The sequence below is a fragment of the Chlorocebus sabaeus genome, chromosome 1 (genome assembly GCF_047675955.1).
Source record: "Chlorocebus sabaeus isolate Y175 chromosome 1, mChlSab1.0.hap1, whole genome shotgun sequence".
NCBI lineage: Eukaryota > Metazoa > Chordata > Mammalia > Primates > Cercopithecidae > Chlorocebus > Chlorocebus sabaeus.
Window position 1 is genome coordinate 127,622,008 of NC_132904.1, and position 16,090 is coordinate 127,638,097.

General features: G+C 41.7%; 1 protein-coding gene across 8 annotated transcripts in view; it reads left to right on the forward strand.

Moving 5' to 3' along the window:
• NTM (neurotrimin) overlaps positions 1 to 16,090 on the forward strand; it is a 1,227,126-nt gene that overhangs the window by 860,173 nt on the left and 350,863 nt on the right. The window lies entirely within an intron of this gene.

A 16,090-nucleotide genomic window follows, 5' to 3' on the forward strand; every position in this document is an offset into this window, starting at 1 on the left:
TGCCTGGCTAATTTTTTTTTTTTTTTTTTTTTTGGACACGACGTCTCACTATTACCATGCTGGTCTCGAACTCCTGGGCTTAAGTAATTCTCCTACCTTGATCTCCCAATGTGCTGAGATTACAGATTTAAGCCACCGCACCCAGCCAATAATTCTTATATAAAGGCAATGAAAGCAATGCAATTAGAAACTTCACCTGCAGCCTGTCACAACCAAATCTTAATTGTCCTCATGCATCCAGGTCAAGAATAAGGGTGTTAAAAGCCACTTATCATGGCTCCAATTTCTCTATGTTGACCTGAACTCAGCTTGTGCTAGTCTTGGATTTGATTATGTGTTTTCTGTTTGGCTTCCATGTTCTACCTGCCAGTGGCGTGGGGACCTCTTGCCACTCTGCACCAGGTAAACTGGGACTCCACATGGACCTTCCGATTTGGTGGCCTGAGCTGTCACTCGTTTGTCAGACCTAATGTCACTAATCCTCTTCTGGAAACTTTCTCCTTCCCAAGTTGGGCCACCTGATTTCTAGCTGAATGTTCACATCTGCTCCCCATTCATTCCTAGAGCCTGCAGCCAGAGGCAGCAGGTACAGTTAAACTGTAGTCCTAGCCTCTGGGATTCAGCAGCGCTTCTGCCTTGCTGCTTATCTGACCATTTTTATACCCAGGCTTTTACCAGGTATGATACACATTCCAATCTTATACCTGGGCTCTCCCCTCATTCTTTATTCCTGATCCCACTCCTTATTCTTCATTATTTTTTACCACAGATGCAGGGTGGTTGAGGTTTGAGTTAATCACATTCCTCAGTTCATAGCACATCATCATCCCTGACAAGGGGATCATTGATCCCCAAAAGTATTATGCTATTTTTCCCTTCATCTCTGATTCTATGCCTTGTCCCTTTCTGCTACAGCTTCCCACACCAAAGCGTTTCATAATTTTCATTAAATGTGTGTGTGTCTTTATAAAATGTGATGGTGCATTGTATGCATATGTCACTGATTTATCCATTTATGTGATTTATCAGAGCTGTCTTTCCAATTCCACTGTAACCCAAACAAGCCCATGACGAACAACCCTTTACAAACCAATGAAAAATTTCTCTAGTTTCATAGCCAGCAGTGATTTTGCTGGGTCATGGGATTCCATAGGTTTAACTGTCTAAGTAGCTGCCATATTGCTTTTCAATATGGATTTACAAGTGTACACTCGCCAGTAGAGTGCAAGAGTGCCCATCTGCATGCATCTCCAGCAAATCTTAGTTTTTTCTAATCTCTGACTCCCATTTTTAAAACCATGTTCATGGGTGTAAAATGACACCTCACTGTTATTTTCATTTGCGTTTCTCTGGTTACTGGTGTGAGCTCTTCATTAATTTGTATGCTTTCTCGGCTTTTTCTTATGTGTATTACTGATTCTTTGGCCTATTTTTTGATTGAACCACCTTTTTCTTGTAGAGTGTCAGGAAAAAATGCTTGGTATGTTCAAGATGTTAATTACTTCTCAGTTGTAGATATTGAAGATATGTATTATTTTGCTTTGTCATCTGTTACCATTTGTCAGTGGTGCTTTTCATTGAAAAGCACAGTATAGTGATTAAAAGCATATCTGCTGGAACCAAGCTGCCTGGGTCCAAATCTTAACTCTGCCCCTAAGCTATGTGGCCTCAGTGATGGTCCTTAGTCTTCTAGCTATATGTAAAATTGATATATTAAAGTTACCATCTCAGCTTGAGCAACATTCTGAGACCACATCTCTAAATAAATAAATAAATAAAATTAGCTAGGTGCGGTGATTTATGCCTGTAATCCCAGCACTTTGGGAGGCCGAGGCAGGTGAATCACAAGGTCAGGAGATTGAGACTATCCTGGCTAACATGGTGAAACCCCGTCTCTACTAAAAATATGGAAAAAGATTAGCCGGGCGTGGTGGTGGGCGCCTGTAGTCCCTGCTCTGGAGGCTGAGGCAGGAGAATGGTGTGAACCGAGGAGGCGGAGCTTGCAGTGAGCTGAGATCATGCCACTGCACTCCAGCCTGGGTGACAGAGCAAGACTCCGTCTCAAAAAAAAGAAAGAAAAAAAAAAATTAGCCAGATGTGGTGGCACACAACTGTAGTCCTAGCTACTTGGGAGGCTGAGGCAAGAGGATCCCTTGAGCCTAGGAGTTTGAGGTTGCAATGAGCTGTGATTGCACCACTGCACTTCAGCCTGGGCAACAGAGAGTCTGACTCACATACATACATACATACATAAAAATAAAGTTACCTTCTTCATGGGGATTTACTAAAAATAAATGAGTTACAATTTGTAAATAACTTATAATAGTGTCTGGCCAAACACATACATACACATACATGTATACGTGTAAGTTATATATGTATTTTCAAAGAAAACAAATAATAATTTCTTTTTTAGCTTTATAATGTTGCCTTTTCCATTTAGGTAATTAAGAAGAAGTCTATCTTACATAATAAAAAATAATCTTAATGTAACAAAAGGTAGGGCTGTAGCCTTGTTTCCTCCCACGTTGTAAGCCAGTTTTCCAGTATCATCTACTAAACTGTCTGTCATTCCCATTGCTTTGAGGGGCTACTGTTTTCATGTGTTGGGTTCCTGTATATACATGCTTCTTTTTCTGTGTTTCTGCTTGGGTCTCCATACCACTTTTCTGTTCATCTGTGCTGATGGAACCCCTGCATAATGTGGCTCTCTTGGTTTCCATAATGCTCTCAATAACTACCCTGGAACAGAGACAGTGTCAGGGCGGTTAATAAACATGTTTTTAAAGATAAAAAAGAGCACCACTTACAATCTCATGTATAATTTTAAATGAAAGAAAGCCTGTGATTTTGGGACACTGTTGAGTGAATTGTGTCAGCATTCTCATTTTGAACGTGTCTCATTCAGAGATGTCTAAATCACGTTGTGCCATCTTACTAAGTAGAAACAATTCAACAATGACCAGACAGATAAACAAATAAGCAGACCAACAAAAACAAAATAAACAACACATGCTTAACAGTTTACTTACGTAAAAGAAAGATTCATTCTTTAAGATCTGTGAAGAACTCTAAATGTATTAGAATGACTCCACTTTCCCTAAAGAGTATTCTACCAATCAGGGCTGCATTTTTCCTCTGCTCCCATCTATAGTCATGTCACCAGGGATGAGTGCACAAAAGAGAAGTGTAAAAAAACACAATCAGATGTCATATCACCTCTAATCCTTTTGGTGCATCCAGTTCTTCCGGTAGGATACAGAGGGGGAAGTTGAGCACAAGATTTTGCAATGGTAACTCAGGACTTTTGGGAATTTCAAAGCCTAGAATTCTAAATGTGAGGCCTGTCACTTAGCTCTGACTTTACAGCATGTGGAATAGTTCAGCTCCTCACCATCCAAGGCAAGACTGGTGAACCCCATGTGAAGCATCCATACTTGTTCCTCCACTCCACTGTGAATCCCTAAGGGCAGGAGGGGTGTGCTTTGTTCTTCTCATCTTGTTTTTAGAAGAGTAACTGGCACAGGCCAGGCGCTGTGGCTCATGCTGGTAATCACAGCACCGTGGGGGACTGAGATGGGCAGATCACCTGAGGTCAGGAGTTCAAGACCAGCTTGGCCAACATGTTGAAACCCCGTCTCTACTAAACATACAAAAATTAACCAGACGTGGTGGTGCACACCTATAATCCCAGCTACTCAGGAGGCCAAGGCAGGAGAATCTCTTGAACCCGGGAGGCAGAGGTTGCAGTGAGCCGAGATTGCACCACTGCACTCTACCCTGGGCAACAGAGTGAGACTCAGGCTGAAAAAAACAACAACAAAAAAAGAAGAGTAACTGGCACAGCATAGGCATTTAATATGCACAACATGGGCTTGGACTGTGTGGTTCACTCATACACACATTTTCTTCTGCCTCTGCCACCCCTGAGGCTGGAAGACCAACTCCTCAGCCTACTCAAACTGAAGAAGGTAGGACGAAGACCTTTATGATGATTCACTTCCACTTCATGAGTAGTAAATCTATTTTTTCTTTCTTATTTTCTTAATAACATTTTCTTTTCTCTAGCTTACTTTATTTTAATGATACAGTATATAATACATATAACATACAAAATATGTGTTAATTGTGTTATCAGTAAGGCATCTGTTCAATAGCAGGCTGTTAGTCATTAATTTTGTGGGGTGTCAAAAGTTATATCCAGATTTTCAACTATATGGGGCTTGGAACCCTAATCCCCGAGTTGTTCAAGGAACATCTGTGTTTGAATGAATGAATGAATGAATTGTGATAAAATTGTGTCTGTGATAACTTATTCTTTACCCAAAATACATTTAGTCTAGCTCTTTATAAGATAGGAGTCCTTTTGCATTTTCCTTAGCACCTCAGAATATTTGTCCTATAGACTATTTGAACAGTGATGAGCATTTGCATATTTATAATCTACATGTGGACTCATACCTCTTTGCTCTCATGTTAACGAGTTCAACACATAGTGAGTTAGCATCTTCCGTGAGCATAGTATAACGTCTGAGAGGTGCACAAAAGTTACGTGTAATGTGAAAACAGATTAGAAGATGTAAGCGTGGGCTCTTGGGTCTGACTGCCTGGGTTCAAGTTTTGACCCTGGCATTTGTAAAACCATGACCTTGGGTAAGTCACTAAAATGCTCTTTGCCTTACTCTTTTCATTTGAAAAATATTTTTTTTTCTCGTAGAGTTATTGTGAAAATTCAGTAAGATAACATATGTGCAAGGCTTGGCACATACTTAGCACTGCATAATTACTAGGTCCTAGTGTTTTTACAGTCTGACCTACAAAATTTTCAAATCTAGAGGGGGAAATAAGACAGAGACTGGAATAGTCTAAACTTTGGAAAAGGCTAAAATATGTCACAAATGTCCTAAATTATGTATGCCTATATTGTGTCCTTTTCTGAGCCTCCACTCCATTTAGTAATAGTTTGCGAAAACCTTCAAAGATCTCCCTGTATTGACAGATGAGTTTTCTTTTCTTAGTGGATGTTCTTCAGACAATGCAATCCGACCTATCTTGTGCCTTAAAAAATATTCAGGCAGAGTAATATAACTGTCTAGTTTCCTTGTTTTTCTTTCTTTCTTTCTTTCTTTCCTGCTGCTGCTGCTGCTGCTGCTTCTTCTTCTTCTTCCTCCTCTTCTTCTTCTTCTTCTTCTTCTTCTTCTTCTTCTTCTTCTTCTTCTTCTTCTTCTTCTTCTTCTTCTTCTTCTTCCTCCTCCTCCTCCTCCTCCTCCTCCTCCTCCTCCCCCTCCCCCTCCTCCTCCTCCTCCTCTTCCTCTTCCTCTTCCTCCTCTTCCTCTTCTTCTTCTTCTTCTTTTTTTTTTTTTTGCCTTTTCAGGTAACAAATGGGACCAAAATAAGAATCTTGCCTTCTTTTTTTTTGAGACAGAGTCTTGCTCTGTCACCAGTCTGGAGTGCAGTGGCGCAATCTCAGCTCACTGCACCTTTGCCTCCTGGGTTCAAGAGATTCTCCTGCCTCAGCCTCCCGAGTAGCTGGGACTACTGGTGCACACCACCATGCCTAGCTAATTTTTGTATTTTTAGTGGAGACGGGGTTTCACCATGTTGACCAGGCTGGTCTCTATCTCTTGACCTCATGATCCGCCAGCCTTGGCCTCCCAAAGTGCTGGGATTACACGTGTGAGCCACAGTACCCGGCCAAATCTTGCCTTCTATGAAAGCCTAGTCTTCTAGATTTATAAGCCTTAAAAGCTTAAAAAAGGCCCTACATGAATGAATTTGTCATCAAATGTGTCTGGGTTGCTTGCCGCCCTATTTAATGGTGTGTTTATTTTGTGCCTTTTCTGCCTGAGTTGGTGTGAATGTCTTTTATCCACAGTTTCCTTCTTGTGATGACATAGATGGGTTGGATTCGAGAGTCCTCAGCTTACCGCTCTTCCACTTGAAAGGAAGAGGGTCATGAGAGGAGAGGATTTCTGGAGTGGAATTTCAATCTCTGTGGTCATCAGGAAAGGGAAAACATTCTGCCCAGGATTTCCTGTCATTTATTCTGGAGAGCTTCGTGTTGTGCTCTGTGCAGGATCCGAGATGTGATTAACTCAACTCTGGAGTCTGTTGGCAGAACCAAGCAGCTCGGGCATCAGAAGAGAGATGTCCTTAGGCCTGATCTGCCCTCCCTGGGGTCTTGTTACCTGCTCAAAAAGAACCCAGTGGCCTTTGAATGCATTTTAAATCTGTGATTGGTGCAGTTTGATTGCCCCTCCCTCCCTCCTTCCCTCCTTCCCTCCCTCCCTCCTTCCCTCTCTCCCTCCCTCCTTCCTTCCCTCCCTCCCTCCCACCCTCCCTCCTTCCCTCCCTCCCTCCCTCCCACCCTCCCTCCTTCCCTCCTTCCCTCCCTCCCTCCCTCCTTCCCTCCTTCCCTCCTTCCCTCCCTCCCTCCTTCCCTCCTTCCCTCCTTCCTTCCTTCCCTCCCTCCCTCCCTCCCTCCCTCCCTCCCTCCCTCCCTCCTTCCTTCCTTCCTTCCTTCCTTCCTTCCTTCCTTCCTTCCTTCCTTCCTTCCTTCTTTCCTTCTTTGGTTTAACTCAGCTTTCAATAAGTTTAATGGGATGAAGTTGAAATGATGAAAAGAGAGACATGATAAGAGAACCATGGGGAAGCTTAGACCTGAGCATGGGTGAGTACAGGAGATGGGTTGTTCTGATTATTCTTGCTCCTGGTTTACTTTGGCCACCAGTTGGCCAGGTCGGGGACAGTATGGTTTATGGACTGCCATCACTTGACTCTTCTTCTCAGTTGCCTTTTACCTTGGATGAATTTTCAATGTTCTCGTCCCACTTTCGATCCTAAGGAATTGTTGACTGTATTCATGTTTTCTTTCATTCTTGCTTTCTTCCTTCCTTTTGTCTTTTTTAACTATAGGAGATGGGCACACTGTTCAACGCAGAGATAATTTAGAAGAATGTTTCAGTGTCAGTTCTTCCTCTCCACCCTCTTTCACCCCAGTTCAGTTGTAACTGCAATCACAAATGAATGGATCCAATTAATAGTATAAATAAAATGTCCAAGATGCTCTCTGCAGTTCCAAGATCCATAGGTCACGGGCAGACTCAAGAATACAAAGTCTTCTTCAGGCTTCTGTTTCTAATTTGCAGAAGAAAACAAGCTGGTGAGTAGTATTTTGCATTGAAAAACATCTCAGCGCAAGTGCTACATGATAACACAGCCCTCATTTCCATAATTCTGCTCCCTCCGGAGCACAGGTACATTTAATTTCTCACAACTGTTCCCTAAATGAAAAGCAGCATGAGGAATACACAGAGAATGAAAAATATCGGTGTGTGTGGGTAGTACACGACCACTAATCTTGCCTGACATTTACTTTCACTCATGAGCACAGGGGTGACCAGCCCCACCAGTCCTAGATGCTGTAGATAAATGTCAGCACCATCCATTGGAAGCTTTCTATGCATACATGCATATTGGAAATCAAATATATTTGGCTTATCACACACTGAGGAACCCATCCCTTCAGAAATGCGTGGATTGATCTCTGCTACCCCCACTCACCAGTGCCATTTGGTAAAGTTGGGGAATGGTAGGATAGTTTGCTTTGTTTTTAATGGAAGGAAAACAAAAAGCGACTACGCCTAACAGTTTTTACATTATATGCCTTCAGTGCTGTGTGCTGTCACCCCACGTGTTGTTCTGCCAAATTTCCCAAGAGCGTCTGCTCTTCCTATTGTGAAAACAATGAGCGGGTGTATGTCATGCAAGGCTATTCTACACATGCCAAATAGCTCTGTATGTTTTAACTGTCCTCACACTGGGCTCCACCAATCACTCAGGTGCATACCTCTTCCACAGCCCTAGGCAATGGAAGTCACAGCATTCATGAGCAATTGCTTTCCTCACATAAAAGGAAAAAGGATTTTGGTCTTAAGGTCTTGCCAGCTCATTGACTAATTTACTCCTAATCCTGAATGTATACAGCCACTTGAACATTTCGTTTGTGTGACATGGTTAAAGGCTTACGTAAATATACCCAGTAAGGGCTAGGATTGTAGATTAAAGTCAGAAACAGGTGATTTTGTTCTTTTTGACTAGATACTGTAAATTCTGATGTCCAATTAAGATCTGAAGCAGAAACCTTTTTAACCCAATGCAATGCGAGTTTCCTGAAGAAAAAAAAAAAGGGAAACAAGTCTCCATTCTCAGGCACCCATTAACAGTGCAGTACAATGACTCTTTATGTGGCCTTTGATATGCAAGAACAGCCCAAAATAATTTATGGAGAAAATCAATCATGAGCTGAAGAGAAAAGGAAAGTTTCCCGGAATAATTACCAAGTCAGGAAGAATGGCAGTGTGAGCACCTGGAGTTATGTCCAAGGGGGAGGCCCTTCTGCAAAAGCTCTTCATGGTCAGAAGAAGGCTCTGTGGTCAAGAGAGAAGGGAGCCACATGAAGTCAGATGAGCTGAGCTGTACCTTCTGGAATGCTGAGAATGAGAGCGCATATCATCTATTCAGTGAGATAAAAAGGCTGCTTCAAAATTAGGGTATATTTCATACCCTTGAATATGAAGTGCAAATTGACAGTGGAGGGAACAATAGCATCAGCTAGAAAGCCTGGAATAAAACCATCACAAATTGAATCTAGAGAACTTAAGAAAGCTAATTATATGCATATTTTATTACATATTTTTCTTTAAAACAGTAATAGACTCAGGGATGTTTGCAGTGGAGGGGATTTTAGAACACCTAGTCTGGTGGGTTTCAAATTATTTTGGTCAGAGCACCTATTCTTTTGAACAAATCTTACTCATTATTAAGAAATTAAAGCAAACAAAGTCAGAAGAAAAAAAACAGTAGACCTGCTCTGGTTAAGGGACTGATGAGGCTGGAGTCTCTTCCCCATTGCCTATGACTGTTCCCGAGGCTCCCACAGCGGTAACCTAGGGCTCTATGGAACACTATCAGAACTTAATGATTCCTAATATTAGTTCCCACCCTAGGACCATGCATACTGTACTAAAATATGTTTCCTTAGTTTAATACGTTTGTTAAATATTGCTTGCATAACCCAGAGTTTGGAGAATTACATTAGCACATTGAAGGCTGTGAGAGTAATACTTCAGTTTTGAAATGCATTAACATATGTTTAATCTGGTTTTTCACCTGCCTACTTGAACGTACCTGACCAGGAAACCGTTTGATCAGAAACATCTATTAACATTCTGTGGCAAATAAGTCCCCTAGGATGCAGTTTAGAAAACAAAACTCTTGTCTGGGTTCCGGTCTAACTCCCTCATTTTTAAAATGAGGGTACAGAGCCTCCGAGAGCATGTAAATCACTCACTCTGGGGTACACACTTGGAAGCAAAGTTAGGAACCAGACGTAGGATTCTTGAATCGCTGAAACTAAGGGGATTTTCAAACATATTCTCTTTAATATTTCCACGTATCTGTGGGCAGGGAGCAGTCATGTTCTATTCTTTTGATGCTATACGCTGAAACACAGAAAGTCAAGGTTACTCAGTCAAACTCTAGTATAATCCTTCCTTTAGTGCCCTGGTTGGCTTGCTTGGTGCTTAAAAAAAAAAAAAAAAAAAAATCCATCTCCTTGCTGAATGGAAGAGGATAAGGCTGTCCAATTTTTAGATCTTAGACTGATATTTAAACTAAAAGAAGTGTGTGGTAGCATTATTAACAATTGGCATAGTAATTTCTTGAGGTTTAGAGAAACTAGCTTTCATTCACAACATTTAGTGATGATTTAAGATGTTTGGCTATGTTGGCATTCAAAAATTGGGCAAACCTCTGGCCAAGGTGAAGTACAGCCCATATGAGCTATGGAAATGCAATTAAAAGGAGTCACAGAGCCTTCTCAACTGCTTGGGCTTAATTAAGATATGATCTGTCAGCCTCTTAGTGGCCATTAATTCATTGTCTGGTAATCCAATAAGGGGTTATTGTTTGAAGCTGTTTGAGAGCCACTTGCCTCATTATTAACTCACAATTGCCCAGAAGGCAGTACTAGGATGCTATTCTTCCTGCCCCAAAGAGGACATGACATTGAAAGACATTTGACTTACACATTTGACAACACTTGAAATGGCAATATTATGGCTTAAGCATTTACAAGTCTATGGATATGGTAATGGAACGGGTGACATCTAATTACTCACTGGCAATTAATGATAATAGCCCTTTGTGAATATGTAGGGCCATTCTCTATAGGGAGCTCCTTGCTCTTTGCACATATTAATTAATATAGATAGGCAGGTAGGTGATAGAAAGGTGGCTTTATAACATTGCTGCTGAGTAAACTGAGTCAGGTTCCAACTGTACCTTATAGATGCATAACAATTCTTTGCTGTTTTGAAACTAAATTGATTACAATTTTAAAAAGTAATTAAAGAGGAATGAGAACTGTGGGGAAGTGAAGGGAATGGATATCAAAAGAAAAATCAAGGTATTACTACTATTTGAATTCCTGATTTACTTCTACCCATGTTTCTGGAACAGGAGTTGGTCATTTTTCCCGGATTGGTAGCCAGATATGAAAAATTAAGTCAGCTTTCAGCAAAATGATGTCTGGTATATTCAGAATAAGGCCGATTTATTTTCTCCCCACAGAGCACCATTGATGCTGAATTTTTATTGCCCAATAGAATTCAACCTGGTTGTTATTATCCCATTGGTCCTGCTAGATAAAACCCATGTGTATTTGCCAAACACCCACTTGAAAATGGAAAATTTGATTAAAGACAGGAAACTGAATTTAATGGTCTCCATTGATTTCTTAAATTCCCCAGATTGTTTCATTATGACTTACTTATTGAATTTTCTTAAGGAATTCTAACATAAATGAGCAATTATCTGAATTTTACAGTGTTGTATATAGAAATAGAATGAGTTTTCACCACACTTTCAAAAACAAGTGAGAGTCTACCCCACTAATTCGTATATTATTTCATTCACAAGCATTTATTGAGCACATACAGTGTGCCAATGCTGTGCTGAGCTCTGGATGTACTGATAGAGAAAGCTTTGATGTGGCCCTTAAGATACTCAGTGTGGTGATAGAAAGGAAGTTAAACAAGTGAGTACAACCCAGAGTGACCAATTCTGCAACAGAAAGATGGACAAGTTATGGGGAGTAATGAGGGCAAAGAGGAATGAGAGTTAACTTTGCGAGTAGCACCTGCCTGGCTGTGTAATAGGGGTTCAAATCCGACTCTATGTTTATGGGAAGTACTTTGTTCCACCTGCCTATCTACTTGTCATTACTTCAAGTTGATTTCATAGTTCTGCAGTTTGGACCTGTGGGGTGTGTGTATGTGTATTTATAATAAGTTTAAATAAGGTAATCCTTTTACAACCTCACTAATCCCTATTGGGATTTGTTTGTTTTGATGGAAGGGAGATGAGATTTGGCACATAACAGGTATTCAGCAAATGCAACTGCAGCCTGAAGAGTCAAGGTGGACAAATCCCAAACAATGTAGGCCCTTTAGGAATGCTCCGCATTGGTTTTCCTCTGAATTGCATAAGGCTACCAGATGAGGACAGGAGGAGAAAGAATTAAAGTGTCCTGACACGGTGTTCCAGATTGTGTAGGTTTAAAGTAGGCACCCGTTTTTCCACCTAAGAGCCCCAGTGTGCCTCTGTTTGACCACGTGGCTTTGCGGTTAACTATGTGACAGCTGGATGTCCCAGCACTTCTTTCTCTCTCTCCCTTTCCAATCACAAACTGGAGCAGTCTTGATGAATCTCTGCAGGCACTTCGTCGTCAACTGAGGGATGATTCATTGGCATGAAGCTGTTAAGCGATTAAAATAAAACACTTTTATGGAAATGTTCTGCTTACCCTGTGTTCCCAGGCACCTCTGTCGTGGATCTGTGGCAGGAGAGGACTGTAGGGGACACACATTGTCTTGTCATTTTCTCTCTTGTTACAATATCCAATATTTCTGTGCTAGGGCAGAATTTGAAAATTGTAGTTCAATTCAGATAACCTTGCATGTGCTCTTGGGCCCTTGAAAGGAGAGAAAACAGGCCTGGCATGGTGGCTTATACCTGTAATCCCAGTACATTGGGAAGCTGAGGCAGGTGGATCACCTGAGGTCAGGAGTTCAAGACCAGCCTGGCCAACATGGCGAAACCCCATCTCTACTAAAAAGTGCAAACATTAGCTGGACTTGGTGGTGGGTGCCTGTAATCCCAGCTACTTGGGATGCTGAGGCAGGAGAATTACTTGAACCTGGGAGGCGGAGGTTGCAGTGAGCCAAGATTACACCACTGCACTCCAGTCTGGGCAACAGAGCGAGACTCCATCTCAAAAATAAAAAAGAAAAGGAGAGAAAACAAACAAACAATCCCACAGAAAACAACAAAACAAAAAACACTAGAAGGAAAAAAAAAGAAACCGTGCAGTTTGAAATTATGTCCTAGGTTGCCCATCTGCCCAAGGGGAAAAGTCTGTGAGAAACATACTGGAGTAGAGGGAGGGAGGGCTTGGAGGCAGCAACACACTGTTCTCATGGAAAAGGAGACTCTTTTTTGTTTGTTTTGTGCACAGGAACTTGCCCTGATTGGAGAAGAGTTTGCAACTCTCCCCAGTGTGGGGTTTTTTGTTACGAAGATCGAGAGAAGGCATAGGGAGTGCAAGAATGTAAAGAGAAAGAAGGGGCAAGAACAAGGATGAAAGGAGATGGAGAATGGACAGGGACAGCGATGGCAGAAATGGAGAGACAAGAGAGGTGGGATGAGGAAACAGGGAGGGTCATGGAACAGAAATAGCTGCTCCTGAAAGTGCAGGAGCAGCTGGGAGAGAGGCTTCTGGCTTCTTCCAGCTGGGGTGCTCCCCTATGGAAAGCAGAATTTCTGGGTCTGTGCCATGCATGTGCCCTTTAAAGCAAGTGGCACTGGGGACACATAAAATGAAAGAGGGGCAGGGTGGAATAAAGGGGAAAATTATTGTAATTCTTAAACAGATGACTTTAGAAAGCAGTGATTTAGGTTCTTTTATTCATTACACATCAGAAAGGACCCAGGCTGTGTTGCCCATTGGCTTTAAAATCTAGGACCCTATTAAAACCTTTTCTTGTTAGTAACTCAGAGCTTTGGAAACTCGATAAGAAAAAAAGCCAATTTAATCAAGGCAAGATTTAACACAAAGAAAGGACCTGATCTTGCCTTTCTGCAGAAAAACTTTCAGGATCAAATGGCTTATGATTTTCATTTACCTAAAGAATCCCAGGGGAATCAGCAGTTGGGGAGGGGAGGGGGTCATTTCATTAGCTTGCAGGGCATACCCAGATTCAGTTTCTTCACACAGTACTGGCTGCTTCCTTAGTGCTCAAAGGAAACTGATTTTCTTTTAGTCACACTACACGGAAGAACACCCATTACCTAAAGAAGGGGCAAAAGCAAATCTGCCTAATATCTGAAAGTGGGAAAAGGTTAGTTTATCTTGACCTCAATAGATCCCATTTTCAATAACCCGCATTGTACCTTCAATCCTCAAATGATAATGTGGCATTTGTGACATAGAAAGAGATGCTGGAGTTGGGGAGACACAGGGTTGAGTCCAACCTCTCTAAATTTATGTAAATTATTAAACGTAATAAATTTAAAAACATGGCAAGCCTCATTTTTTACCTCTCTAAAATGGAGAGTATAAAATTGTATCTTTTTTTTTTTTTTTTTTTTTTTGAGATGGAGTCTCGCTCTGTCTCCCAGGCTAGAGTGCAGTGGTGCAATCTCGGCTCACTGCAACCTCTGCCTCCTGGGGTCAAGTGATTCTCCTACATCAGCCTCCCAAGTAGCTGGGATTCCAGGCATGTGCTACCACACCCAGCTAATTTTTGTATTTTTAGGAGAGATGGGGTTTTACCATGTTGGCCGGTCTAGTCTCGAACTCCTGACCTCAGGTGATCCACCCGCCTTGGCCTTCTAAAGTGCTGGGATTACAGGCATGAGCCACCATGCCCGGCTATAATATTGTATCTTCTATTACATAAATAAAATTCACTGAGTTGACTCAATATAAATTTGTGACTTGCTCACTCAACAGTCTACAATGAATGTTTCTGATTGTTGTTGAGGAGAGAGGTTCTGCTCCATGTAGTCACTCAGGGATCCAGGCTAACCAAGGCTCTGCCATCTTGAACACATGACACCTAAAGTTCCCTGAGCATTGGCTACCGGCCAAAGAAAGAGGACAGAATATAGAAGAATACATAAGGGAGATTGTTAAGTGTCATTTGGTATATATCACTTTTTCTCACTTTCTTTTGGCTAGAGTGAAATCACTTGATCTACCTGCCTGCAGAGCCAAAGAGAAGGAATCTAACCTAATTAATGCCAAGAAAAAATAGGCACAGATTTTGGTGTACAGGTATCAGTCATAGCTACAGTAGGCATTCCAGGAAATATCCATTTATACCCTTCTGCAGATACTCAGAATACACAGCCCCAAGGTAAACTACTCAAAATCCGATTCAATTATTGCATTCAGCTCAAAGTCTGAGTTCACTTGGTGGTATTTATTCCTTTTTTTTCATGATCAGCCATGGCTGTTTATGGATCACTGACCTATAACTGAAAAGATTGCCACCCCTTATTCCACAGTCCTTTTAAATGGGGTAGCAGGATGGGATTATCACAGTAAAACACCTTATTTGGAAAATGGAAGCATTAAAGATACACAGCAGTTACTGGTTCATGGGTGATATTTTTGGCCTGACAGTGGAGCAACTTCTTATTTGTACTCTGATTCTGTTCTCCAGGGGGAGATTTCTTATCTATTGTTAGTGGTGGCCCCCTGGCATCACACACCGGATAGTTCTTCTTTGTTCAGTATCCTCCATGGCCACATCTGAAGTGGTCATTGTGGAGTACACCCTCCTTGGGGGCTGAATGAATTATCTAGCCCATTTTCTGTGAGTGCGTGTTGGGGTGTTTGGCAGTTGGTTTACAGTTCCAGGCTCTTTCAAAGGAAAATCATAGTTTTTCAGCTACACAAAAACTGTCAAAAGTGTCATAAGCTTCTTCTCTATTTATTTTCAGGCATATCCATTTGCCACATGAAAAAAATAAAAAATATAAATAGATATAACTCAAAGACCTACATTATTGCTTTCTTTTTGTGTTACTGTGCCCTTTTTCTTCTCTTAATGTGGATACATTGGGATCGTCTGAAAGAAGGGGCTTGGTAAGGAAGGTAAAAGCCTTGATTTGATAATTGCCACAAAGGTGAGGCCTTTCGTCCAATCAGTAAGTATTATTGAGCCTTTGCTGCTTAGAACTATTTTTTTAATCTTCTTCCTGACATTTGAGATCCAGACTGATGGATCTTGGTGTTTCCAAGCATTTCTGAAATCAGTCTCTCATTCCCTCCCGCTTCTTTCGCTTGAAAATAAGAGCATTTCTTCTGAGTTCGTCTCTTGTGATCATCAGTGTAAACAAAGAGGAGTAATCAACCCCAGAAATGCTTTGGCTCTTTCTATCCATTTCTTCTAGAGTTGCAGGTCCAGTAGGCACCTGGTTTGCCATAGAAGTTACCACAAGGGACAGTTTTACCAGATATTTTGCTATTTCACAACAAGGGTCTACAAACTTCTATCCCATTCTGTTTTATTGACAACCATTGCCCAAGTGCAATCTATGAACACATTTTTGATTTAATCATGCCGGAATCCTACTCTTGGTACCAATTTCAAAGTTAGCTAGGGGCACACTAGTTGTTATAATAAATAAACCTGCAAGTCTCTGTGGTGTAGCAATAGCTCTCCATCCCTTGCCCATGCCACAGTGCAATACCATGCTGCTGGCAACCACGGGTGTCAGGCCTGGCCTCAAGCGACATCCGGGAATGGTGCATCAGGAGGGGTTTCCTGCACTTAGTTTGTGACTTCCAAGATCGCCACGGGTCTCAACATCTTCCTGGGGGAAGGGGAGAGCGCGCGGCATCATAGGCAAAAGTTATGAAGGGCCCAGCATTAGGCAGTCGTGCGTGTTACGCCTACGCTCATTCCACTGGGTAGAATTCAGTCACGGTGTCACGTAATTGTAAAAGGTGGGAAAATGG